Below are 15,028 nucleotides of genomic sequence, written 5' to 3'. Positions count from 1 at the left end.
GTTAGTGTATAATCGCCTTAATACTTTACCACTATTCTACACTCAGGGCCCAAGAGAATTCAGTAGTGTTTAAAGGCATCATAAAAGCTACATTAGGTTATATCTTACCAAAATGGAGATGTTACAATATGTGTTTGACAACAAAATATATAGAAATGATTAATGCTTATAAACTACAAACTAAATAACTTGTATTTTATATACAAAATAACTTGTATTTTATATGCTAAAAAGTTTCATACCTATCTTGACATGTGCTCTCTCACAAATCTCATTCCAATTTCTCAAAGTACCCACAAATATGGTCTTCTCTATATATCCTTAAAAAGGAAGCAAAGGTTTCATAATTTATTGAGAAGGCAACTTTTTAAACACAATTCTTGTTGTTCAAGCCTTTACATTAATAGACATCAAAACATATGTATTTGATAAAAAAAATTGACATGTAGCGTTCATTAATGTTGGAACTATAAATTTAATAGCATGTATTATATAAAATGTTAAAAATTCATCTTATAACTTGTATTATATCTCTTAAAATAATTCCAAGCATATCTTGATGGATTCCTTTGATTCTCATTCCTCAAAGTACTAGTCAACAAATGTGGCCTTAAATACATATTGTTGGAATAATCAAGAACTCATAATGAAGTTGCACACACTTCAAATGATCAACTAAGAACCATGCCTTCCACAAGAAAATTTCCAAACAAGATCTTGCATAAACAATGAGATTGAATTATATAAAAATGATTCAATTTATATGATACAATGTACAAATGAGCCTTTTCTTTTAATAGGAAAGAGAATAAGGTAGGAGTACACAAGATGCGGACATGTATCTCAATCCTATGTGATATGACAACTACCTTGTTACAGACATTAAACGCATGATGCTTAATAATAAATGCCTAAAGAAAATATTAAATAATGATATATGACTCACATCTTCTAGAATGTCACCTAGGATAACTAACAAAATCCTATGAACAATTTTAAATGACAAGTTACATGTGACAACTAACTTAAATTTAAGCTAGCCCCTAAGTAAACTTATCATGTGAACAAGTTCTAACTATGAACTAGTTAGGATATAACCTCATCCACACCAACACCCCCCCACCTCCCTCCTAAGTGCAACTTAGGAAGAAAAATTATTATGTGAATGATGCAAGACTAATATGATGAATGTAATATGGGTCCTAACAACTAGGCCATGCTAGGTATTCATGCACAACTAATCGTGCAAGGAGAAAAAGAGAAAACCTCGTGGGACAAAAATCCTCTCAAAAAAATAGATAATGCAAATCATGTACAAGTGAAAGATGAAGTGATGTATGGAGGTCTCAACATCAATACCCCCCATGAACTATATCTATCATGAATAATCAAATCAATAGCCCCCCAACAGGAGGGAAAGAGAGAGACTAAGTAGCCTCCCCATAGTGAATAATTGCCTACAAGAAAGGTAAGTGTTTGAAGGAAAGACATAATCCAATGCTTACAAACAACTTGTCTTCCCTTACGAAGAAACAAAACCACGTATAGATGCAGGTATGCTTCCCATTTAGGATATGCTATGAAAGATGGAAGCATGAAGAATGATGATGATGTTTTTGAAAATTGCTCATGTGTCTCTATGTCTAAGTGATATGATGATGCCACAATCCAATCAGGTACATACCCAAACAAACAAGAAATTGAAAAACTATAACTATGCAAAAACTAATGTAGAACAAACTCCAAAGACAAATACAATGTGACAATGGGAATGCAGTGGTTGTCATCAAGGAAGAGAGATAAAACCTCAAATGTATCCTCTAAATCTGAAGTAGAATAATGACAAACCAAGTCTAAGATATCGGATTGGAATCCATCCTGCAACCACAAATCTAAAACATTGAATATGTCCTCCAAAACTGAAAGACAATGATGCTCCTCTTGATCAAGAATGATAGAAGTCTCAAATGACTCTAGATAAGGAGTCAATGAATGTGAGGTGGATCAACTATCTATGAAGAAGAATTAGGAACCTCTGAAGCAGTTGTAACCTCATTTGAAGTCTCAAATTATTCGAAAGCATCAAATTTCCTACAAGTATCACAATTATAGGGTATCCTTGTTGAAAGATAAAGGGACACATTGCAATCTGAAATAGGATCATCTAGGAATGGCTAAGTATCAGGATCTTCATATAACTCCCCAATTTTAGTCCAAAGAGCATGAGGACACTCAAAATCAACAATATACTCCAAAATCTAATCATCTACGTACATAGCAATAGCTCCTAAGACATGATGCATTTTTCAATTCCAAACATATCTCTTACTAGGATTGTCGACTAGGGGAACAAGAATGTACAAATGGGGCAACAAATATGGTCTTGCCTACATATCCAAAATAGAGATTTAAGGATTGTGTAGTTCACCTAGAAGATAACTTCACAAACATAATCATAGTTTTTAAGTAATCTTATATATTAATAGAGACATTAAATCATATGTATTTAACATAAAACAATATAGAAATGTATTGTTCAACAATAATAAACTATGAATTAAATAGCTTTTATTTTATAAATGCTAATAATCATCTTCATACATTGTGAAAAAATCAATGCTAGTATAGAAAATTTGTATTATATATATGCTAAAAACTCTGTGTATATTAATGGATGTCATCTAACAAACCTCAATCCTATTCCTTGGAGTACCAACAAATGTGGCTATACCTACATATCCCTTAAAAGGAATCAAAAGCTTCATAGCTTACACAAAATGCATAGTCTTAAAAGTAATCCTATATTGAAATTAATTCTTTACAAACTCATATAATATTAAACTTAATTAAACTTTGTGAACATTTTCATTGTCATTAAATGAAGGCTTATAGTGCATGGATATTGTCATTATCACTACTGTGCATGGGAATGGCTACAAATTTGTGTTGCTTTGCAAATTTTAATAATCTATGACAAATTTATAACTGACAAAACAATTTAGGGTGTTTTGGCTTTCTAGTTTATTATTGTTCATTATATAATGGTACATGCAGTCATATAACCAAATAAGAAATCAAGTTACGCATATGCACATCTTCTTGCTTCTTAGCTTAATTGCTTTCTTCCTAGCATTATCACTTGCCTACTTCATTTGTTGCTTCATTATTTATCTACAAATGTGGTCCTACCTACAAATCATCTTCATGGATTGTGGGAAACTCATACCTAGTATGAATAACTTGTATTATATCTACTTAAATAATTCCAAGCATATCTTAATGGATTCTTGATAATAAAATCGATTCTCATTCCTCAAAGTACCAACAAATGTGGCCTTACAAACATATCCCATCAAGGAAATCAAAAGCTTGATAATTTTCCTAGAAGATAACTTCTTAGATACAATACTAGTTTTTAGGTAAGTCTTTACATTAATTGACACATTAAAACATATGTGTTTGATATTAAATAATCAAGAAATATATTGTTCATTAACCTTTATAAATTGTAAAATAAATAATTTGAATTATATATGCAAACATTTATAGGCATGTCTTGGCAAATACCCTATTACAAACCTTAGTCTTATTTATTAAAGTACCAACACATATGGTCTTGCCTATGTAATGCCCCGCCAGGAACCTTAAAGGAAAACAACACAACTAGGCAACTAAAGGGTGATTTTTTATTTTTTTTTAAAGATTAAGTGCATTAATTATAACAATTGCACATTTAATAACACAACGGAAGTCTAACACATGATTTCCTAAGGGTTACCAATGAAGATTAATTCGCAGATTATATTAACACCATGGTTAATCCAATTGTCCATTATAATTAGGTAAAGATAATGCTTAAGAATAAACCTACACATACATCTAAATTCCATATAGAAAGAATTAAAGTATTCCAATGCATTTATTTATCCATATTTCATTTATACATAAGATCAAAGAAACTGAATTAACATACATTCCACCGATATAATATTACAATATCCATAAATACATGGCTTCCAAAAATACCATGAAATCCAAAAGTTACAATATCAAGGTTACATAAAAGTTTGATATAATGACCACAAGGTCTCAACTGAACAATGATCACGAACAAGAGCTGGTACATGAACCACGAACCAAGAAATACTAGCGAAGCCTTTCCTCACCTGAAGATACAATCCAAAACATCCGATGGGAAGTGGCACTACCACTCGACCATGTGATCCCGAAATGGAACCACCCCACCGTGCTAGGAGATAGTAGAAGGCCCTCAAGCAAGCAAAATAAGACAAGTGCGACAAAACTACATGATTCCGCAAACATCCATGTGACTCAACTCACAAACACTAGTGACTCTAAGGAGAGAGTATCATCGCATGGCTTAAGGTGGTTACCCTGGTAAGCCTCCATAGGTCCCGGCCCCCATCCTGGGTTATCCTAGTAACCTCTCCCGAACCTCCGGCTCCATCTAAGCCTCATGTAGACCCTACCAATCCTTTCATGAAGACAAGGTGATAGGTTTGCCATTCCAAGCCTTCTCTCCACATCCTGAGCCTATACAAGCACTCACCCATGTGCGAGGTATATTATCTTAATTAATATTTAATCTACCCACCCCCTAATCAATTATTAGGTTATCACTTCTTAATTGACTTTAGAGGGGTTATCCTGCCATCCACTTCGGGCACGACCCCCAATCAAAAGTCACTCTCTCTCATAGGACACTAACATGAAAGGTCTCTCTACAAGAACTCTATGGCAAAACAGACAACCATATCTAATCCTGACAAACCACTGGTGAAGGATACACAATCACTAACCCATGATTGACCATATGGAATAAAACACACAATGACTCATATCAACAAGGTTACACAACAACACCTGACCAAGGGGTATAACAACATATGACATAACTACAACTCAACCAGAATTGCAATGAAATTAAGCTTGACTGCAAATACCATTTAGACAAGATCCTAATACAGGCAATCTTTTCTTTAAACAGACAAAAGCATAAAATACTTGCAATTAAAGATTTTCTAGAAAGTAAGAAAATACAACTATAATAACACAAGGAAATCAATGTTGTCATTTGTCCAATAAAGTTAAATAAAATCACATTAAAATTATATGTTCATGATTAATTTACAAATAAACCCGATTAGATTATATCAATAATCTAAATTAAATTAAAAATTAAAAATTATATATAATAGTATAATATAATTACATAAATATATATATTCTTCGAATATAATATTATATAATTATATCACATTAAAATATAATAAAAAGAAGATATAATTTTGAAATATCTTTCATTTTCAATGACATAATTAAAACCACAGAAAATACTATGTGTGTGTGTGTGTGTATAATATTATTATTTTTTAACATATTAAAAATTAGATAAAACCGAATTATATAGCACTAGGCACAAAACCCGATTGTACCATATTCTAGAAAACAAAATAAAACCCAGGGAAAAGCAACCCATATTGACTCATTGCTACCTTATGGTAGCAGGTGCTACCGCCGGTAGCTGTAATACCATCAGTAGCAACTACCAAAAAAAATTTATATTTTTTTTTTATAATTTTTTTAAAACTTCAATAACCTAAAAACATTAAATTTCAATAACCTAAAAACATTAAATTTTGATAACCTAAAAATATTAAATTTTATTTCCAATAAAATTTATTTCCAGAAATTCTAATTAAAATAGATTTTTTCCAAAATAATAAAATAAAACAATTTCTCCATAACTTTTAATAACCCAATAAATTTATTACTGTAGTAACTAAATAATTACACAAAGATATACAAATATTGACAAAATAACCATAGCCAAATATCAAAACCAATACCAAACAAGAGGGAATGTTTTCTCTGATAAATCCCATTTTCTACCAAAACTTGCAACTTTCATGCATAGTAAAAATCTTGGCAAAATTTGCCAGAATAACTTTTCCAAAATCCTCACAAAATTTAATCTACAAACACTCAGGGAATAACCAGAAAGGGTTTTGGATTTGACAAATATTTATAACACACATCATTCTGAAAGAGGGAAAAAATAAAATGTTTTCTTTAAAAACAACCAGAAGAGGCCACCCAACCTGTATAGCTTTCCTGGAAGATTCACGTGGAAGAGCTCAGTCCTGTACCAGCTATCCAAGCCAATCCCTCTTCCAGCAATCCTCTAATAATTTCTTCTTCAACAAAATATGGCTTCCAAAATAATTTTTCTTCCCCAAAATCTCTGCCTCCTTCTTGTGTACCCAAAAAGAGAAAGATCTATTCTTTTTAACCTAAAATTTTAGGTTGCATATCTTTTTCCCAAAAACCCTAATATTTAATTTTAGTAATTAAAAGCAATTTTATTTTCTTTTCTAATTCCTAACAAAGGGATAAATTAACATGCAATAAGCAAAAATCATTTTTTTTCTTTTCTTTTCTCATGCAAATTAATTAATTTTCTAAACAAAGAAAATAAAGCAATACTTTAATTCTAATTTATTCTTTTATTCATTTATTTATTTAAAATTCTAGGAAACAATAAATGAAATTAATCTAATTTATTTTTCACTAAAATTTAAATAAGATATAATTCGAATACAATGCAACTTGCAATCTAATTCAATAATTTCTTTTAATTAATTAAATTTAAAATCTCAATGCATAAAATACATAATTCCAAAAATACCAACTATGAGATAACTCCATAAATTTAATTAATTAATTAAATCCACTAAACACACAAACTGAGCAAACCCCAAGCAAAGACTCATAAAAAGTCAAATGACAAAATACGAAGGCCGAACAAACTGACAAGACGACCAACTAACGACACTCATAAGAGTGTAACTGGTAAAATAGGATCAACTACTACCTCCTCCACTTCCATCGGACAAATATAAGGCACACTTTGACCTATGAAGCCAGGTGGAGATGATATCCCGTACCTACCCGGTACTTGTACCTACAATATCCCGCATCACCGAACCACACATGCATATATACAATATAGAAAACACGACATGCACACCGATGAAGGAGAATCGTGACGTTCCCTGTCTCACCGGAGTGAGTGAAAGAAAATCGTCCCCTTGCATCCAATACACTCGCAAACACGCAACATATAATTACACATTGCATAGATAAAGTAAAGTGTCAATACATAGCAATAATCCATAAAATGCCATAAATCACAAGTACTGAAATACTGCAAATAAATTATGCATCTCATATCTAGATAAAGCATGAAATAATGTCATATAAGTCTGAATAACACATCATGGTAATGTATCCAATGAAAGCAAACAATAATAAAATATGAGTCTAATGAGTTCAAACGAGGAGGGGTACTACATTCTCCCCCCAAAACTAGGCTTACTCCAGGAAGCCTAAAACAAATAAGAATACAACTCTCTCATCTTTGCTGCATCCTCCCAAGTCGCCGAGGTCTCATCATTTGGGTCCCATAGGACCCTTACCTGGTTGATGGTGCGACCCCTAAGGATCAAATCACGACGCTGAAGAATGCGCACGGGCTCCATGGAAAGTTGCCTGTCCTCGACCTACAAAGAGTTCCAATCAAGAACATGTGTCACATCAGGATGATAAAGTCGAAGAACTGAAACATGAAAGACATCGTGGATGCGGGATAGACTCGGTGGCAAGGCAAGACGGTAGGCAACAGGTCCTATCCTCTCAAGGATCTCAAAAGGGCCAACAAACCGAGGCGCCAACTTAGAACCCTTTCCATAATGGATCAGACTCTTCCACGGACACACTCTCAAAAACACATGGTCGCCAGTAGAAAACTGACAATCTATCTTATGAGCATCTGCATACTTCTTCTGCATATCTTGTGCAGCTACCAAATGTTCACGAATCTGCTCAACCTAGTGCTCCATCTTTAGAAGAATATCCGATCCTATAAGCACCCTGTCCTCTAGCCGATCCCAACTCAAAGGAGTGCGGCAAGGATGATCATACAATGCCTGAAAGGGGGACATACCTATGGAGCTATGATATCCATTGTTATAAGAAAACTCCACTAGATAGATATAGTCCTCCCAGCGCGACTGCTAGTCCATAACATACATGCAAAGCATGTCCCCCAAAACCTGATTCACTCGCTCGGTCTAACCATCTGTCTCTAGGTGATAAGCTAAACTAAAGTTCAACTGAGTCCCCAAAGCATGTTGAAGTGAGGTCCACAATGCTAAGGTAAAGATAGGATCTCTATTAGAGATGATCCGCCTCAGAATCCCATGCAATCTCACTACATCTTCCAAGAAGACTCGTGCCACCACTGCTGCCATATAGGAAGCTCGAATAGGAACAAAATGAGCAACCTTAGTCAATCATCAAAAATGACCATGATGGCATCATGACGACATGAAGAGACAGGCAACCGAACAATGAAATCCATGTAAATGATATCCCATTTCCAATCCGATACCAAATTAGGCTGTAAAAGCCCTACTAAGTGCTAATGCTCTACCTTCACTCCCTGGCATTCTAAACATCTCGACACAAAATCAGCAATTTCGCGTTTCATACCAGCCCAATGATAAACCTGTCTAAGACCTGCATGCATCTTCTTGACACCTGGATGTGTTGAGTAAGGTGCACGATGGGCCTCAGTCATGATCAAAACACGAAGATCCTCTAAAGGAGGTACATAGATCCATCCAAAGTGATGAAGAAGTCCATCTACCTCAAGGTTATACCAGAAAATCTACCCTCTAAAGGCCTTCCAGACTCTATCACGGCTCTAACATCCTGATACCAAGTATCCTGAGGAAGAACTCCTGGAATCTTCTCTCTCAAGTCTACTCCAAGGGACAATGCTGAAACTTCATGTCGTCTACGACTCAAAGCATCTGCCACTACGTTCTCTTTCCCCTGAATATAATGAACCTCAAAATCATACTCGCAAAAGAATTCCATCCATCTCCGCTGTCGAGCATTCAAGTTCGGTTGCATGAATATATGCTGCAGACTGCGGTGATCACTATGCAGCTCAAAGCGATGCCCTAATAGGAAATGCCGCCATCTAACCAAAGCATGAACTACAACTGCCAACTCTAAATCATGAACTGGATAGTTCAACTCGTGGTTCTTGAGTTTGCGAGACTCATAAGCAACCACACGTCCATCCTGCATAAGCACTACACCTATACCTTCCAAAGAGGCATCTGTGCATACCATAAAATCTCTAGATGGATCAGGAACTGCCAAAATCGGAGCACTAACAAGGAGTTCCTTCAAGGTACGAAAAGTTGCCTCACACTGCTTTGACCAAACAAACTTCTTCCCTTTCCTCTGAAGAGAAGTAATTGGGTGTCCTATCCAAGAAAAGCCCTGAACAAAGTGACGGTAATATCTGGTCAAACCCATAAAACTCCTAACTTCTGAAACGTTGGTCGGCGCTGGCCAATCAGCAATGGCTTGGATCTTTGAAGGATCCACAGATATACCTTCTCCCAAAACCACATGACCAAGATAGTTCACCTCAGACTGGAAGAAGTCACACTTCGCCAAATTGGCATAAAGTTGATTCTCCCTCAAGCACTGCAATACCTGACGTAAGTGACCCTCATGCTCTTCCATAGTTCTAGAATAAATCAGAATGTCATCCTAGAATACAATGACGAAATGATCAAGGTAGGTGCAAAAAACCCCATTCATGAGGCTCATGAAAATTGAAGGTGCATTTGTCAACCCAAATGGCACTACTGTGAACTTGTAGTGACCATAACGAGTATGAAACACTCTTATGAATGTCTGCATCCTGAATGCGCAATTGATGATATCCAGATTTCAGGTCAATCTTAGAGAACACCTTGGCTCCCTTTACCTGATTAAAAAGATCATCTATACGAGGCAATGGATATCAATTTCGGATGGTTACCTTATTCAGCTCTCAGTAATCAATGCATAACTGAAGAGAATCATCCTTCTTCTTAACGAAGATAACAGGCGCACCCCAAGGGGAAACACTAGGACGAATGAACCCCTTGGCCAATAATTCCTCAATCTGCAACTTCAACTCACTCAACTCCTGAGTAGTCATCCGATATGGAGCTCTTGAGATAGGTTCAACACCAGGAACCAAGTCTATGCGGAAATCTATGTCACGTTTCAGAGGCATACCAAGAATATCCAATGGAAACACATCAACATACTCTCGATGAATAGGATGACCATCAAGAGTGATTTCTCGACTCTCTTTTCCATCCACATCCTCAAGAGTAACTGCAAAAAGCTGACACCCTCTACGCATGCATCGCTTAAGTTGCATAGCGGAAATCATACGTAGGGATATCAGTCTCTGAACTCCAACAATATCCACTTCCCTGCCAAGGTCATCTAAACACTCCAATGTCTTCTTGCGACAGTCTACACGAACACTATGAGATGAAAGTCAATCCATCTCCAACACAACTCCATAAGAACCCAAAGGAATGACTCGAAGGTCAACTGAAGTAACCAGGGATCCTAGGTCCAACTCACAACTGGGAATAAAGGCATCTACAGAGACACGGGCACCTGTAGCCAATTCTACTGGCCACTTCCCCTAGCTTTCCTAGCCATGACCTAGCACTGAAAAATAGAGAAAACGGTTCAGATCTACGGCAAGGATAAGACAAGAGAAACACAAATATTAAGACCTAAGTAAAAAGGTCAAAATGAATGGGCTCACTACAAACCCAGAGTACCCAGTGTTGAAACATGGGCTCTGATACCAAATGTAATGCCCTGCTAGGAACCCTAAAGGAAAACAACACAACTAGGCAACTAGAGAATTAAAGGTTATGCAGCTCACCTAGAAGATAACTTCACAAACATAATCATAGTTTTTAAGTAATCTTATATATTAATAGAGACATTAAATCATATGTATTTAGCATAAAACTATATAGAAATGTATTATTCATTAATGATAAACTATAAGTTAAATAGCTTTTATAATATAAATGCTAATAATCGTCCTCATACATTATGGAAAAATCAATGCTAATATAAAAAATTTGTATTATATATGCTAAAAAAACTATGTATATATTATTGAATGTAATGTAACAAACCTCAATTCCGTTCCTTGGAGTACTAAGGAATGTGACTACACCTATGCATCCCATAAAAGGAATCAAAAGCTTCATAGTTTACATAGAAGACACACTCTTAAAAGTAACCCTATATTTAAATTAATTATTTACAAACCCATATAATATTAAACTTAATTAGACTTTGTGAACATTTTCATTGCCATTAATGAAGGCTTTTGGTGCATGGATATTGTCAGTATCACTACAATGCATGGAAATTGCTACAAATTTGTGTTGCTTTGCAAATTTTCTAATCTATGACCAATTTATAACTAACAAAATAATTTAAGGTTTTTGGCTTTCTAATTTATTTTTGTTCATTAAATGGTGGTACATGTAATCATATAACCAAACAAGAAATCAAATTGCACATATGCACATCATCTTGCTTCTTAACTTAACTACCTTCTTCCTAACATTCTTACTCGCTTCATTTGTCATTTCATTATTCACTTCATTTCTTATCATTATTTGAGTACAAACAAATATGGTCCTCCCTACATATTTCACAAAGGAAATCAAAGGCTCCATATTTTCGTAGAAGCTAAATTCTTTACACAAATAATATTATAACTTAATCCAATCTCATGAAATTAACATTATCATTAAGTGAGGTTGTAATATAAAATTTAAGCTACTTTAAATTTTAATATTATATCAATATAGGGTAGACAAAATATTTATTTATTGGAACTTGGATTATAGAATTGACAAAATGAGTTTAGAAGCATAAATAGGAACTTGGCACTAAAAGATGGAGAATGCTATCTAGGATGCCAACACATCACACAAACATGTGCATGTCATATTGACATTCATACAACCTAGAACGTAAATAAACTTTTGTAAAAGTTCTATTTTCCAATGTAATTGATTACCAAGCCTACACAACTAGGAACATGAACATAATATTATTCTAAGTGATAAAAAGAAATGAAAATGACAAGACTTAACTTATCTATTCAAGTAAAAAATAATAAAATGAAAAGGAGACGAAGATGTCAACAAACGCTCATATAGTTGAATATCTTCTCCAAGAGAAACCTGGAACTATAAGAAATAAATAAAATACTTTTGGGGTTGTTTGAGATATTACCATTAGGTAAGGCCAATGTGTAAACTAAAATGAGAGAGATCACAAGGATGTGATTATTCTAAGGTGTGCCAAGGAATTACAAGAAATGTTGCAATAATAGAAAATATAGACAGGATGGGAGAAAAGAAATAAGACAATGTCATATCTCAAATCTTGATGAACCCTAATGGATAAAGAGTTCTAAAATGGGACATAGTTATTTAGAAGTTTTTTGTAGAAGTGTTTGTGTGTTTATAGGGATGAATCACTTCCAAGAAAGTTAGAGAGAGGGAGAGAGAGATAGAGTTGTGGATGTGTTTATAGGGATGAATCACTTCCAAGAAAGTTATAGAGAGGGAGAGAGAGATAGATTTGTGGATAGATTGAGACTAAAAAATGTTTCTAAGAAGTTCTGAATGTGAGAGATATTGTGAGTAAATGAAAGATATGTTCCAAATAAGTATGGGAAGAAAGAATAAATATATGGATGAATATTTATGATTGGATTATTGAATTTCTATAACTACAAAACAACATATTAATAGAAGGATATATGTAGTTGAATGGATAGAAATAGAATGAGAGAATCATGGAAAAAGTAAAATGGAAATGATGTTTAAATTATTTTTTTTACTCTATAGTTTATTTGTACATTAAAATTTTAAATAATGGGATTGTGTGACAAGGATGGTAACATAATGTTTAAATTTGCTACTTAAGTATGGAGAGAAGAGGAGAATAGCAATGTATCCATTTGTTTAAAGGTCCGAAGGAAAAATATTTGTCCACCTTACCACCCTTGCACAAAAAAAAAATTAATTTAGCTACTAGATTTTGGTTTTCATAGTGTGGAGAGACTCTATCAATACACTTAGTGTTAATCACAATGAAAGTTAGCAGAAGTGAAGGAAACATAGTGAGAAAGGGAAAATAAGATCGAGGGTACAGGTGGAAGAGGATATAAATAATATCCTTGGCACTAGAAGGTTAAAAGTATATAGGGTTAAACATTTATTCTTCAACTATATTGCACACAAGCTCATGAATCCTAGGTTACAAAATTGAATGTTGCAACTATGGGGCTAGCAAAGGAATTATATGGGGATGATGGCATCTTGGTATGTGAGGAAATGAGGAAGGTTTTGACTTATCTTGGCCAATTAATTGGTAAGAAATTTTTTTTGACATAGCACAATATTTTTCATGTGCCAATATCTCAAAAATGGTTACAACATATATGCTCCATGGAGATACAAATGTCTTATAGTATCTAGTAAAGGTGCATGTGGACTATGTGGTCAAGCACCTTTCGTTTATATTAAAGAACCAAGTTAAGCTCTTCAAGTGTCTAGAGGTGTGAAATTTCCTTCACATCCATTCCCTTTTGATCTCAAGGCGGTAGATTTTAAGTGTCATTATAATAACACAACTAGAAGCAATGATCTTTTTAGTGATTGATATTCATCAATTGGCTAATATTTGAAAATTGGGAATCAAAATTTAGCTAATAGTTCAATCTTTGAGGCAAACTAAATTGCCACATTTCTACAAAATGTTAATTTAGTCTCTTTTAAAACACTAAAGCTTTTATTTTATTAATTTTTTTAACTCAAAAAATTACCACAATATTTCATACATGATTATATTAGGTTTGCCTAAATTTGATAATTATCGTACAAATCTAAATTAATTTACTAATAATATATTATAATTATTACTTGCTTTGGGGCAATGCCACCAATATTTAGTTACCACCATTTATTTAAAAATAATCTAATTGCCCTAATTATATTCCATGTGAAATATGCCTACAATTTGTAATTCTCATGGGAGCCAATATTGAGCATTACAAACTATGGATACATTTAATCTCATGGAATACATTGAGGGTTGTTAGATTATACTTTAAGTTAATTGTAGCAACTAAATATTATAGTCTACCCCTTAAACCCATTAATGATTTTCACCTTCAAGCCTCTAATTTTTTATAAGAATTTTATTTTATTTTTAAATGGAAGGATTCAACATTGTAATTAATGCATTTTCCTATTATTTTCCAAGATTTGCAAAAGATTTTCCACAAAAAATTTATCATTTAAAAAAATAATTCCATTACAACCAATTTTTTTTTCAAAAAAAAAACACAAAGAATCATCTATAGAAATTAATATTCTTTTCCAAAACAATGAAAGATTTTCTAAGATTGTATATCTTTTTTTTTAGGGGAGGGGGGTTGGGGGGTTCTGAAAGTTATTCCTACCTAGAAAGAAAGTTGTTATAATACATAATTTATGCTACATCTATTATTTGTATGAAATACCTCTAGCTTTGTGCTATGGGTGGAAGTGGTGTTTAGTTTATGTTTTATTAGTATGTATTAGTTGTCTACATAAATGATGACATATGTTTAAAGCTATATATGTAAAAATGAAAAGTCAAGGTTTATAACAAAGTTTGGAAAGTTAGGATTGATCAAGACCTTCTCTTATTTGTATCATATAATTAGGAGTAGTAAATTTGAGTTACAAATATATGAGCTTCTATGATCTTTTTTTTTTTGTGTCCCCTTGGTGTCTAAACTGATTTTTTTAAGAGAAATTTATATATTCATAATTAAAATATAACATAATATAAAATATATATTTTAAAAATAATATTTGCATATTTTGACTAGATATTCTTGATAAAGGGATCAAACCCATTACACTAATATTAGTCTTCAAGGCAAGTGGGGAGAATCTCACCAATAATGAGACTAAGTGAACCACTCAAAGACAAAAAAAACTTTTGACTAGAGCAAAGAACCTATGAGAAACAATGTAATAAC

The sequence above is a fragment of the Cryptomeria japonica genome, chromosome 9 (assembly GCF_030272615.1).
Source record: "Cryptomeria japonica chromosome 9, Sugi_1.0, whole genome shotgun sequence".
In the NCBI taxonomy this organism is placed as follows: domain Eukaryota; kingdom Viridiplantae; phylum Streptophyta; class Pinopsida; order Cupressales; family Cupressaceae; genus Cryptomeria; species Cryptomeria japonica.
The sequence above is the reverse complement of the archived record's forward strand: the minus strand, read 5'-3'. Positions refer to the sequence as shown.